The 13,691-nt window shown below is 35.2% G+C and overlaps 1 protein-coding gene across 3 annotated transcripts in view; it reads left to right on the top strand.

Annotated features, from left to right (window-relative positions):
- Nucleotides 1–240: 240 nt before the first annotated feature.
- Nucleotides 241–13,691, top strand: part of agpat3 (1-acylglycerol-3-phosphate O-acyltransferase 3) — a 22,623-nt gene continuing 9,172 nt past the window's right edge. The window contains exons 1-2 of one of the 3 annotated variants that reach the window (XM_015037061.1): nucleotides 241–492; nucleotides 13,466–13,523. The gene's annotated coding sequence lies outside the window, so the exon portion shown is untranslated. Of the gene's footprint in view, nucleotides 493–5,907; nucleotides 6,356–13,465; nucleotides 13,524–13,691 lie in introns of those variants that run through there. The other 2 variants (XM_015037057.1, XM_015037060.1) reach the window with 2 other exon arrangements.

The raw sequence follows: 13,691 nt of genomic DNA, 5'->3' as shown, positions 1-13,691 counted from the left end.
AATATTATAAAAATATTTGCTTTCTTCTATAATTTCACATTTGAATAAATCAGAAACTATATCGAGTTGAAGCATTATCTGCGCTGAAAGAATGGGGCGTATAGGGGAGTTTTCACCAATAATAACCAAATAAAACCTAACAAAACTCGGCTGATTTCCTTGTAATTGGGCTTGCAGAACCTGCAGAGGTCCGCAGCCGGAGTTTTGTATCGATCTCGGTGGAAATGAATGAGGGGCCGGACCGGATGTTGGACCAGCAGCTACCTTCAACTGGGCTCTGAGGAAATGTGCTGCTGCTGCTGCTTTTACGGACAAACAATAGCGCTCGTCTAAATCCGGTCACTTCAACTCATTTTTGTTGCATATTTTTCCAGGCAGAGGAGAAGCAAGCACGCAGCTTTAATTTACAGATGCAGTTTTCGCCCTCGGAGGGAGCAAAAAGCGGAGGGAAGTGTCGCTAAACCCACCGACTCCAGACTGATTCTTCTGCAGGTAAGAGCAGGGGTCCGTTACTGACTCCGGCTGCTATTGGCAGCAGCTAACTAGCTTAGCTCCAGTTTACAATTAAGACACAATGTAGTCGGTGTGGGAAAAGTTGCTATTTATTATCAGATATTAAATAAATAAAACAACTTCTCCTCCAGTCATTTCAGACATATTTTTGTGGGTTGCGACACAAATGTAGCTAACTTAGCATGCTAGCATGTGCCGCTAGCTTCCTTCTCCTGAGTTGCAGCAATTTTATATCAGAGTTCCGCTGTCAATTTCATTCATTTACATAATGGCGATAATGTGGCATTTCTTCTTCTTCTTGACAAACGAATGTCATGTGTTTTTAAGTCAGTTTGTGAGTTATCTACTCATTTACTCAAACCGCAGTAAGCCGTGTGTGTGTGTGTGTGATAAGATGAGCTTTGTCAGTGCTACCCAGTTTATCAAGGCTGTCGTGGCGCAGCGTTACGTTTAGAGACACATGCTGTAAAGCTGGAGCTGCACACAGTTAGTCATGACAGGCTATATTTACTAGTGACCTATGCTGCAACACTCACCAGCAGAAAGGTTACTGGAGTTCGTTTCATTCTGCATGAGCCAGTGCATTGTTCAGTGCTGGGATGTCATATTTTAAACCTAAGGCATCTTAGTTTGTTTTGTTTTTTTTGCCTAAAAGCAATATTGTGACTTGTAGGAGAATGTTATGATGTACAGTGTTGCGTTACAGTTTTGTTGTAACTTTTTAAAAAAAGATTTTGCACCAGAAACTATAATAATACTACAGTTCAGATGGGGAAGTGTGTTTGTTCCTCTCAGATTTTCTAATTAATTTGCATTTGGAAAGCCAACTAGGCCTGTCACAATAACCAAAGGTCAATTAAACACATGATAAATTTAAACAATCTTGATATTTTTCACTTTTCTCTTTTTCTGACAAACTAGATGATACAATTCTTCAGTCTGGTGAATTGGTCTCAGGTAGACTTGTTTTGAAGGATAATTTTATTTAGGGAGACTTCATAATTCATTTATTTGTTGCTTTGTTTATTTATTTTGGATATTTAAAATGTTTTCCAGATTCTGTGTTAAATATTCCTTTGAGTTTAAAGTTTATTGATCTTTGAGAATGCGTTCTTGCATTATTGTGCTATCACCATTGAAAATGCTCTCAAAAAAACAATATTATCGTTTATCGCAATAACTTATGGAACAATTTATCATCCAGCAAAATGTATTATTGTGACACCCCTACCTAAAGCATAATTACTTTTCTTTAATCTCTTTTGGCTAACGCACATGTAATTTTGGTAAAATTTATGTGGTAATGTGCATAAAGGCTGCAGCATATAGTAGGAAAATGACACTATTAGAAATGGCTTGTTGTTCACAATAGCTTCCTTGTGAGAAGCATTAATTTTATTTCACCTGAGGTTGTGAAATGCTTGGTCTTTGTATGTTCAGTCTTGTTTAATTGAGCTCTTAAACATCCAATAGCCTGTTTTGTGCCATGAACCAAAGTTTGGAAAGTAACTCTTTGTTTTGCTGCTGAGAAAAATATGCACGTTCAAATTAAAGCTTCTGCAAAGCGTGTTTGTGCAAAGTTCACTCCCATGCACACACGTAGTAGTAACCCGTTGATCCTCCTATCAAGTTCAGTGTTGGCCTGTAGGACTTTGAGGTGTATAAACATTGATAAGACCTTATCTTTACTCTTTCATTAATGCAATTTGCTGAAGGATGACAGCGACTTTACCTGTTTGTACTTGTAGCAGTAACTTCACCCTTTTGTCATTAGTTCTCTTACTTTCCCCAAAACAGAAACGAGGCACTTAGGGATCCTCTAGTGTTATCAGTCACTGCACAGCCTATTAGTGAGGCCGCATCCACGCAAAGTGCTGAGGCGGCTTTAAAGAGGTTCTAATCGTGTTTTAGAACTGCAGGGCCATTTAGCTTTGACCATTTGCATGTCTGATGTTATTAAGGAATAACCCAGATTCAAATAGATAGGGTTCTTTTTATCTATTTATTTAATAAGCAATAAAATAGTTTAATAGTTTTGGTATCGGTCAGCTTTATCATGGCTTCGTACTTTTAGCGTTTTTAGAGTTGGTTATTTTCAAACATACAGGGTTTTTTGCATTTGTGAAATGCATTTTGTGAAGGACAAACATTTAGGGTTAATTCCCACCAGCCCTGTTTGGTCCACTTTAATTGGACTCTAGTTCAATAGGAAAATCAGATTAGTTTGGAGAGGTGTGAATGGAAATTATTGAGTTTGTTTATCATTCGATTAGTTGAGTTATTGCTTATTGCAACAGGCCTACCAACAACTAGGTCTGGTGCAGTTTGAGAGCAAATGTGAATGACAATCGGACCAGGAACCACTCCAAAAGCAGGATGCAAACTATAGCACAATGCATTCTGGGTAAATATAACTAAAACAAACTTGACAGCTTAGCTCTCTTTTACAAAAGACAAGAGACATCCTACAACTGCTGAAATCTCACACTACTCCATTTTTTGTGTACCTTTTGTGAAGTAGGAAGTTGTCCTGATTTTGTCATTTCTTTCAGTGGTTCCTTGTGCAGCGCCCCCACAGGTGAGGAGGGGAACAGGTTTTTAAAATGTTTGGATTGTTTCGTAGTGCGGTGAGAAAGCGGGAAACGAACCGGATTAGCTGAAAAATGTGACAGATGTTGAAATTTTGGTTCCTAATCCCAACTATCAGGTGGGAAAACACCCTAAAATATGCTTTATACATGTTGTGTACTTTTGTTTTAAGATTGATTTGTTTTGACATAATTTGTTCTTGCACTGATTTGCCACGTCACATATTAAGTTTAATAGTTTACCCTTCAGTATTTTCATTACAAAACAAAAAGAGGGTCATTTTGTATTGGACTTTGTAGACGAGAGATGCTCAAGTCCAGTCCTAGAAACATGATATTCTGCAACTTTTACACCTGAGTCTAATGCATGACCTGGCTTTGCAAAGTTGAATAACCTGTGGATGTGAGAGTTCAGACATTTGATTCAGATTTAAAAGTTGTGAGATTGTAGCTCTTAATGATTGGAGTTGTACTAGAAACACTTATCAATCCTGATCCACCTGTCCTTCAGCCCACCTGATCCAGATGATTGCATTACCACCTCAGCAAGAGCTTCTGTTAATCACCGTTCATTAGAGTCAGGTGTTCAGTACACGGATAACACAGAAATCATGGTTCTGTGATATGGATGCAAACCTTTATCACGATATTTGGTGGTACTGTTGATAAAATCGACGATAAGGAGCATTTATTACCTCTTTTTTTAGGCTGTTTCTGCACGGTACATTACAGCCCCACAAACAAAATAGTGCTCCTGAAAAATATCTTAATTTGCTTCTTTAGAAAACCGTCGTGTAAAAAATGTGGGATTTATGTTACTAAACTGAGCATAGCACATACATGTAATCATATTTTCAAATGTATTGATTTTTATTGATGCTGTCATTGAACAAACAGTGAAGAAAGTAGTAAAAATATAAATCACAACACTGTGGACAGTTTTAAATAAAAATTCTTATCACGATAAAAAAATCGCGATAATAAACGATACGATAAACTGCTTAAGCTTAAACTGGTTAAAATGCAAAAGAAAACCGTAAAATGTAGTTTTTTTTTATTATTATTTGAGTAAAGGGAACAAAGATATAATCTTTTTTGTCTTTATATCAAAGTATTTATCTTATTCGCAAATTTTCAGAATGTGGTGACAATTAATAAAATTAATTCTAGAAAAATATGTAATTTAGATCTGAAAAAATGCACATGGTTTTAAGTTGACTGTAGCAAAATAAATGTATTCATTTGTGACATTGCATGTATAATTACATCTATAGTCCGTCTTGATTTGTTGCTCTCTGTCTGTCTGCTGCAGCCCTGAAACTAAAAACTCTCTGGCTGATGTTTTTACTCTCCGACGATGGAAACGTTTGGCTGTCGTGTAAGTGCAGCCTTAAAATACATGACGGTATTCCTTGAGGTGGTTTGGGTTCAGGGCGGTGCGCTAATGCAGTGAGACATGAACAGAATTCACTCTCCACTGATCACAATGTATTTTTATCTGCTTCTGGTCGCTGAGCCTCCGGTCAGTTCTGTGACCTAACACTTTCCTGCTGTGACGGTTTTTGTCCGCCGGCTTATAAAAACCAGGAAAAAACATCCAGAGGTTTCTGTCACAAACACGCAAGCATGCCGGCGTGTAAATATTTAGCTTTAATTCACATTGCAGGGATTTTATTTTCTGCAATGTGGGACTTGATTAAAAGTTAATTGCAAGATAACATGTAATTAATTACATTTTAATAAAACAATTATCAACAAAATAAGTGACATTTTCAATTCAAAAACCATTATTGCTGCTAAATTATTAAATAAGTACGCATATGAGCTCGTCAACAAATTTATTTTCAGTTTGTTATTGAGGTTATTTAACCATAAGATGCAAAGTGCTTTAATTCGCATTTTAAAGTCGATATTCTGGAGGGATTTTATTTTTAGTGGTAGGACTTAATTAAAAAATGTCAAGTTTATTGTATTTAATCTTATTTTAATTAAAAATATTGACAAAAACGCAACATTTTCAATTCAAAACCCATTTTTGCTGTTAAATTATTGAATAAATTAACAAATTAATTTTTAATTTATTATTTAGGTTATTCAACCATCCGATTGGTGCAAAGTGATATTATTTTCAGCTCTCAATGCAACTTAAAAATACTTTAGGAGTATGGATTGTGTTTGCTGCCATCAGCATTGGGGATTTCATTGGGCAACATGTTCTGCATTGAGATGTATTTTAGTCTCTTTTTTTTTTTAATTTGCACACGACAATAATCTGAATCGGCAGGTTAGGCTTGTTAATTCATTGAACTAATTGATTGGAAAACGTCAATTGGTGCACTCTGTGATCATAGCTCCACAAATACAAATACTGATTAGACTGACTGACTTATCTGTTTTGTTTCACTTAATGCGCTTTATAGTGCGCTTTATATATGAACAGAGATAGAAAACAGACCATTCATTAGTAATTCAGTGCAGAAAATACGGTGGTTAAATGAACAATCCCAACAATACAGACAGTTTTGTGGGGTTTAAACATCAATAATTGGAGTTTATCATGATAATAATACATGTATCATGATAAATGGTAAACGATACGATAAGCCCTATCAGAAGCTGAAGTTTGTGTAGGGAATCCACATTGAGTGGTTGTTGTACCGTAACAGATCCGATCGGCTTCCTGTAGAGCAGAACTCTGTCTGGTTCTGTTAATGTTAATGCAATGTGACATATTCAGGGTGCACATAGCCTGGTAATCAGCGCTAATCTGATCCACTGGATTAGAGGATGGGAATCCAAGACTCTGCTTACTGTACATGTGTAGCTGCTGCTTCCTTCCTCAAGAAAACCATCCATAACGATCCTCCAAATATTCATCAATTTGGTTTTCACTCCTCTCCATGATGGAAATGGGTTTATTTTGGTGACTTTTCTCCCTGCTGCTGATGGGTAACGCTTTACTTGGCGCCCCCGCTGATCAGGCAGTTCCTCCGTCAGGTCCTGGGATCTGGCTGTATTCTGCTGTCATCATCATAATCTCCCGTTTTTCCTGCTCTGGGATTATCATGGCTATGAAGCAGGCCAGCCTGTGACCATCCGCTGCTCTCCGCAGGCCTCTACTTTCACATTATTTACTTTGGTTTTGAGTTTGGCGGCAAACAAAGAGCCAAAATGCTGAACCAGAGCGCTGTGATGATCTTCACTGGGATCTGTGGGGCGATGGTGTTCATGGCCATGGCCTACTATGTGTACTGGTAAGTTCAGCACAGATGGGTCGATTGGCTTCATGCAGGAAAATGTCATTTATTGCATATTTTTTAAGGCAGTCTGGAACATCTTGTCATTTTTTTCAAATTTTTCTGGACAATAAATGATCTCAAACGTTACCGCGATAAACGATAAAAATGTTGTTTAGAGACCATTTTCAAGTCATGCAGTAGTGATGGCATAATAATAAAAAAACACATTCATTAAACTTTAAATGCTAATGAATATTGAACACTGCAACTGGAAGACGAACTCAAAATAAAAAAACAAAAGCAGTACATAAGATGAATTATGAAATTTGTCTTTCCAAAAAATTGCTAGTTTTTGTTAAAAAGAGGAAAACAATAAATCCTGTAAATGGAAATTATTGAACTCGTTTTTTAAATCAGAGTTTGGTAGTAACTAGCTACATTTACATATATTTAAAGACATTACTTTTAGAAGTATTTTTACTACGCTGTACTTTTTACTTGAGTAATGTCATTATGAAGTATTCATACTCGAGTAAAATGTCTGGATTTTCTTCCCACTGAATGAAAAGCAAACATGTTTTAACCAAAGATTCACCAGACAGACACACCTGCAGGTTTTGTTAAAGTTTCATAAGTTTTTTATTGATAGAAACTGATTAGGGGGGAAAAATCCCTGATTTTGTTACTTTGTCATCTTCGCCCTTAAAATACAAAAAATTCCATTTAACTTTATATTTTGTTCTATCTGATCATGTAATTTTAAAGTATTACATGATAATAACCTCAGTTACTCAGTACTTTAATAAACTTTTTACTAAAATACTTTTTTTACTTGAGTATAATTTTTGGTTACTCTGCCCACCTCTGATTTTAATTTATCATGTGATTAATTTACTTGTTTATTGTGCCAGACCTAATTAAAATTTTAAAAATCAAACGGTTCCACAGTGTCTCACTCTTCCTCTGGTTTGTTGGTAGAAATGCAGGTAATTATTTTTAGTGTTCAGGTGATGCAGAGCAGCTGCCCAGCCTTAAGCAGCTTTAACCCAGTCAGCATTACTTATCTTTCCTCCAGCCTCACAAGTGAGGCCTGTTTTCATTCTGTCCATCCAAGCATATTTTTACCAAACCACCTGTGCCTGTTTTTGTTTTTTTTTACCCATAATTCATGAGCACATCCAGTATCTAGTTTACATACTTTAGATCAACATTAGATTATTTTTCTTCTTTTGCTTTTTCCTTGAGTTTGTTGTTTTGTTTGTATTTCCTTTTAATTCCTGTAAAGCACTTTGTATTGCCTTGTTGCTGAAAATGTGCTCTGTAAATAAAATTACCTTTACCAGGCCTGTCAATAGCTACTGGGCAATAAATTGTCCCAGAAATGATATTATTCTGAGACAGTTTTCAAGTAAAATACTAATAATGGCACAATAATGCAAATTCATCCTCTCAAAATGACCAATAAACACTGGATCTGGAATATTCAAAATAAAACACAACAACCAAAAGCAATAAATAGAATGGAAATGAAAACCACACACAAGCAAAATAATAAATAAAATGGACTATGGAGTCTTGGTAAACAAAATATTAATCATCAGAATGGAAACCATTGAGCCTAATTTATTAATTGCTTATTGCGACAGGTTTAAACATGTCTGTATTTTCAAAACTGCACAGGATGTTGACGTTCGTTATTAAATCTTTTCAGATTCTCATCATTCATTCATTCATTCATTCATTCATTTAGCTTTTTAATTAACTGTCAACTCTGAGATCAAGGTAATAATCAACCCATATAAAGAAAGTAAAGTCAGAATCACATCCAGTTTGTATAAAAAGTTGATCATAAACAAATTTTACACCAAATGCATAAAAGAAAATCGGGAATCAGAATTTAATATAAAAACAGCAGATAAAACTTTTTATTCAAAAGTAAAAATGTACCTCCTTGGTGAGATTGTGGAAAATTACAGGCATGTCTTGCCCACATCTTTTGGAAATGTGATGCAATAACACCAATTTGGTGTTAAATAATTCACTACTGAAAATACTTGGCCGTAAGATTCATAGAAACATTACATCTGTGTAATTTATCTGAAGGAAATGTACAAAACAGGGACAGATATTTGGTTAAAATACTACTAGCAGCTGGTAAAATGGACATTATAATGAAATATGGAGGAAAAGACCCCTACTGTGAACCAATTCATGCAGATTAGAACAAATTAAAATTATGGGAAAATTGCCAAAATGAAAATCTTAACATTCCTAATCAAGTAAAAGGAAAAAAACGTCACTAACTTTTTGTTTGTTTGGATTGCTGCTCCAAACTGCTGGCATTTATCTAATATGTATGACTGCTGTATTTACAGCAGTTGTTCTGATTATAAGCAGATAAGTATAATTACCCACACAGCTGCAGATAGCTGGGGACTGTTTTCATGATGTGAGGTCTTCCTCGACGAGACTATCTGGTTGTTTTTGTGAAAAAAACCCACAACATTGGAGATATTCTGCAGAACGAGAAGTGAAGAAGTTTCCGTTATGGTAAAGGAGTGGAGCAGGCTGATATGATAAGCTCTTGTTTACAAATGAACCAGTTTTACTCCGTTCTGTTGACCGATTACAAAGGACAGCTGCACTGCAGAGCTGTTTAATGTGTATAAATGACATTATTAAGCTTGAAATACATTCTGGTTTTAGTAGAGTAGTTATTTAAGCCGTCTGTGAAGAGGTTTGTAGGTGCTGTGTGTGGCATCACACTGATAGGAGCAGAAGGGAGTGTCTGTAGAAAGAGGAATGAGAGCAAAGTTCATGATTTATTTGGAAATGCCTCATTCTGCAGCGCGGCATGTCCCAGCACCAAACAGTTTCTGTACAGATGAAACGCAGCGACTGACTGTGGACGGTGAGCAACGACGACGTAGAAATTTTACTCCTGATTGTAAAAATCTGATAAACCTGGATGTTATTTATTAGTTTAAAGTTTTAATTTATGTTTTTGACAAATGTGAGAGAGGCTGGAAAAGGAATCTGGGATTTTCTGATGGTCTTCCAAGCAATGGATAGAAGTGAGAGTTGGTTCACATGAAGTTAACTTTGGTGTGGTTTCAGTTTTTCTGGGACCAATCAGAGAAAAAGGGAACACATTTACAAGGTTTGTGTAAAGTTTTAAAACATTTTGGATTCATTCATCTCAGTTTTAAGTATTAAAAACTTTTTATTGTAACGCAAAATCATCTAGTAGTGAAATGATTAATCGAATTAGTCACGATTAATCGATTACTGAAATAATTGTTGATTCGTCGTTAGCTGCTATTTGCAGTAAAGTCAAGACGTGTGTGTATATATATATATATATATATATATATATATATATATATATATATATATATATAGCATTTGAGATGAAAAATTGTTCTTTGTAAATGTCACCTTTTCCTTCGTCTTGGTTCAAAATTTGTAATAAAATAAATCTCTTATTAGGAACTTTTTGATATTCACGTTCACTAAAGGAATTCTGTTATTGCATTTGAGGAAATAACATTGTTTTCTTATTCTATAAAGTAATTATTTGCTAATTTGCATCTTTTAATGCATCTCTAATACTGTAAGTGATTAAATGGAAAATCTACAATTCTGACAGTCCAATTAATCATCAGAATATTTGATTTCTAAAATAATCGTTAGTTTTATCCCTCAGACGATATAGTTAGTATTGTTAGTTTTGTTTTTATTTTGCTACAATGTATCTGGTGTACTAATTTGGTCTAACTGATTAGTTTTATCACACAATATTTGTTTTTACGAGTCTCTGACTTTATGGTTTTTATTGTCACTTTTATTATCATTGATCATTTTACAATAAGGTGATGGATGTTAATGATGAAGAAGGATCTCCAATAGCAATCAGTCTCGCAACAGGTCTTAAAACGCCTCTGACTGAAAGCTCTGCATCCATGAATCATTGTTTTCAGTTCGGACTTCAGATATTATTTGAGCTTTTGAGATGCTAATCATCTGCTCCCAATCGCAAAAACACCTTGTTGCCATGACTACACACTATAGCAACTGTGGTCTTGAGTACAGTACTTTAGAAAGCACTGAAACTGGCCTATTTAGATAATCAAATCCAACGTTGGTTCTGATAGTTGTGATGACCAGAGTGTTGATCTGTAATGAGGCTCATCTTGAAAATATGAATTTCAAAAGTCTGTTTAAGATAAGTTGGCTTAAACTGTTTGCATAGTCAATATGAAGTCTGTTGGAGCTAGCAAGAAACACAGATTTAATAAAATGATGTGTAACTTTCTTAAATTATCAAGCAAGTTTAATAAAAGTTATGACCTGCATAATTTTAGACTTATGCAGGTCTAAAAGTCATGCGGGTCTGAAAATTGTGTAATTTTGGTCTGTAGAAAGTTCTGGATTTCATTAAATTGGTGAAACTTACAGAAACCAGTGACTTTTCCCGTGAATAATGTGTTTGAACTGTCGTCTTTTAAGGTTGCTTGGCATTCTAGGAATTGATTTGTCCTCCTCATTCCTCGTTCTGGTTGTAGTAAATTATTTCCTCACCTTCCTTATGTTCGTATACGTCTATTAAACACCAGCTTGGTTTTTGAGATGAAATGTTTTGTAATATAACCGTCATTGTCACAAAGGTCACGTTTGTAGGATCATGCTGAGATATTTATGCTCGATTAAACTGATGATGAGCTCTCAGTGCAGGAACCAACACAATGCTGCGTGCGTGCGTGCGTGCGTGCGTGCGTGCGTGCGTGCGTGCGTGCGTGTGTGTGTGTGATGGATTGATTGCGCTGGAAAATACCTCTCCCCTACCTGGAACAGTCTGGCTTCATAACATCCGTTTGGCCTAAATTCAAGCTGCCTTTGTTCCAGGGCTGCGACTAACACTTAATTTAGTAAACGATTAATCTGTCGATTGTTTTGATGGTTTATTGATTAATGGGATTAAAAGAACATTCTACAGGTTTTTCATTAAAACACTTGGGCCTTTTTTATGCACTGTTAGAAATAAATTAAAATATGCAAATAAACGCATTTAATTCCTTTTTAAAATAAGAAAATAAACATTTTATTTTCTAAAATGCAATAACACAACTTTCCTTTAGTAAATCTGAACCGGGTGAAGCTAAAATATATTTATATTTTAAATGCATAATATATATATACATTGTAAAGTTTCCGGAATATGTTTTTATTTTTGTTTTGAGACTACGTCCGCCAGTTGATTACTAAATTAGTTGACGATTAATCACGATTAATCGTTTTTTTCTCTGGTCTGTTCACAGCACCTGTAAATGTAAAATAAGTCTACTTAAGTGTTTAAAAGTTGCTGCTGCTTTCCTTTGTTATAATTGAATTAATAGACAATATTTTACTTTTACCTTACTTTGTCCTCAAACTAAATAAATGCAACTCTAGCAAAATGTTATTTAAAGAATAGACACCAGTTAAAAAAAGAGAGCTGAAAACTTGTAGTATTTGCGTAACACTTCAGACTGCAACCAAACAGTTGCTGGTTGATTTTCACGCATTTGAGGAAGTTGTGACTTGTTGCTCACAATGTGGACAGGCCTTTATTGTGTGACTTGTTAAACACTCAAAAAATTCAGCATTTGTTTTAAATATGTCTGATTTATTGCGAGCGGCTCAGGTGTAGCTGGTATTAAATTTAACTCATGGCAGTGACTGATTTACATCCAAAAAGGCCTGCAGTGGGTTTCTAAGCACTTTGAAACCTTTTTTGTAATCTATGTAGGATATGAGAAGAGGATCTCCTGTAAATAGTGTTGGGATTTAATTTTCTTTCCATTTTAAGCTGCGGTGGAATAACAGAATATTGGAGCGTCCCTGAGGAACTGTGGGTTTCTACAGATAACAGATTAGAAATGTTGGTCGGAACCGCATTAAAACGGGCTTAACCTACACTTTAATGGGCTTTGCTGCAGATGTGGGAACAGTCCATTCAGGATTGTGTGTTGTGTAGTCGCCTCAGTGCACACACTGTAATTGTACATTTGACCTACATTGCTTCCTAAAAAAGAATAAATAAAAATCTTCCCTTGCCGTTATTGTGTGTTGCCTGCTTTTCTAAACACACGTTTCAGCTTTTTAAATCATATTCTTTTACTGAATTGATCGAATATTTATGGTGCAAGTCACTTAACACTGCAGCTGGACATTATTTGCTCATAAAATCAGTCTTTATTTCTGCCGTAATGTCTTATTCTTCATCACCATAACCCAGAATCCATATCATCAATTAATTGGTTTCTAAAATATGGATGTTTTGGGTTTGAGGTGCTATAATGATCAGAAAATTTTAAAATTTTGCATAAAACCAAATTTTCCTCCAGATAAGAATTGGAGAAGCTCAAATTTCTTCACCTCAGAACCCAAACAGCTTAAATACAAAAATAAATAACCTCTGCTTTTATTTTATTCCTGCAAGTCCCAATGCTATATTATGCAATTCTCATAGCATAATCCCCAGTAAAACTATCATGTTTTCACAATATTAATAAAAACTTTTAAACAACTGATAAGTGCGTCCCGTTATGTATTAGCTCTTGTGTGAAACAGCTTGTAGCAAGCTAACTGTGGCTTTAAAGCAACAGCATCTTGGTGCAGTTCTTTCTAAACGTTTTGAACTATGGAACAAAATTGTCAGTTTAAACGTCATCAGGAGCTGTAATTTTATTGGAAGTCCTTTCATTTAACCTGCATACAATATTTTATTGAAACAAAGTAGAAAAGGAGGAAAAATCTTGCAAGTGTGTAACTGTTGTTGTAATAATGGCTACATTGTTACGGGAAACACAAATGGGGATCCAAGTACACAGACTTCTACTATCTTTTTATATTTGTCTGTATATTTAATACTTTTTTTTTCATATGAACCCATTTGTGTCTTTAATAAGGTTTATAATGATGAAACAAACCTACTTGCTACTCACTCTTCAAGTCCTTTTGTCTTGTAGCCCGTGCTGGAAAAGAGAAACTATTTTATGCTTTTGTTGTTTTAAATAAGTTGTCATAAATATCACTGTTGCCTTAATGTGTCCCTTCATTCTCTGATCTGCTGTCTGTTCACAGGTCCGTGGTTTTGGCTGACGGGCCGTGCAAACGCGGCTTGTAAGGGAACTCCACCGTGGTAAGAACATCGTCTTTCTGAAAATTGTTACATTTGCCTGAAGTTAATCAAAGCAACATCTTTAAGTTGACACTATTTTATCAAAGTTTAAACTGAGGATGAAATGATTAATTGGCTTAATCGTGATTAATCAGTTTACTTGATTAACCATCAACTAGTTTAGTAATC

The sequence above is a fragment of the Poecilia latipinna genome, unplaced genomic scaffold (assembly GCF_001443285.1).
Source record: "Poecilia latipinna isolate Pla-1442-1.1 unplaced genomic scaffold, P_latipinna-1.0 Scaffold390, whole genome shotgun sequence".
Classification (NCBI taxonomy): domain Eukaryota; kingdom Metazoa; phylum Chordata; class Actinopteri; order Cyprinodontiformes; family Poeciliidae; genus Poecilia; species Poecilia latipinna.
This window is presented reverse-complemented; position numbering and strand designations above follow the sequence as displayed.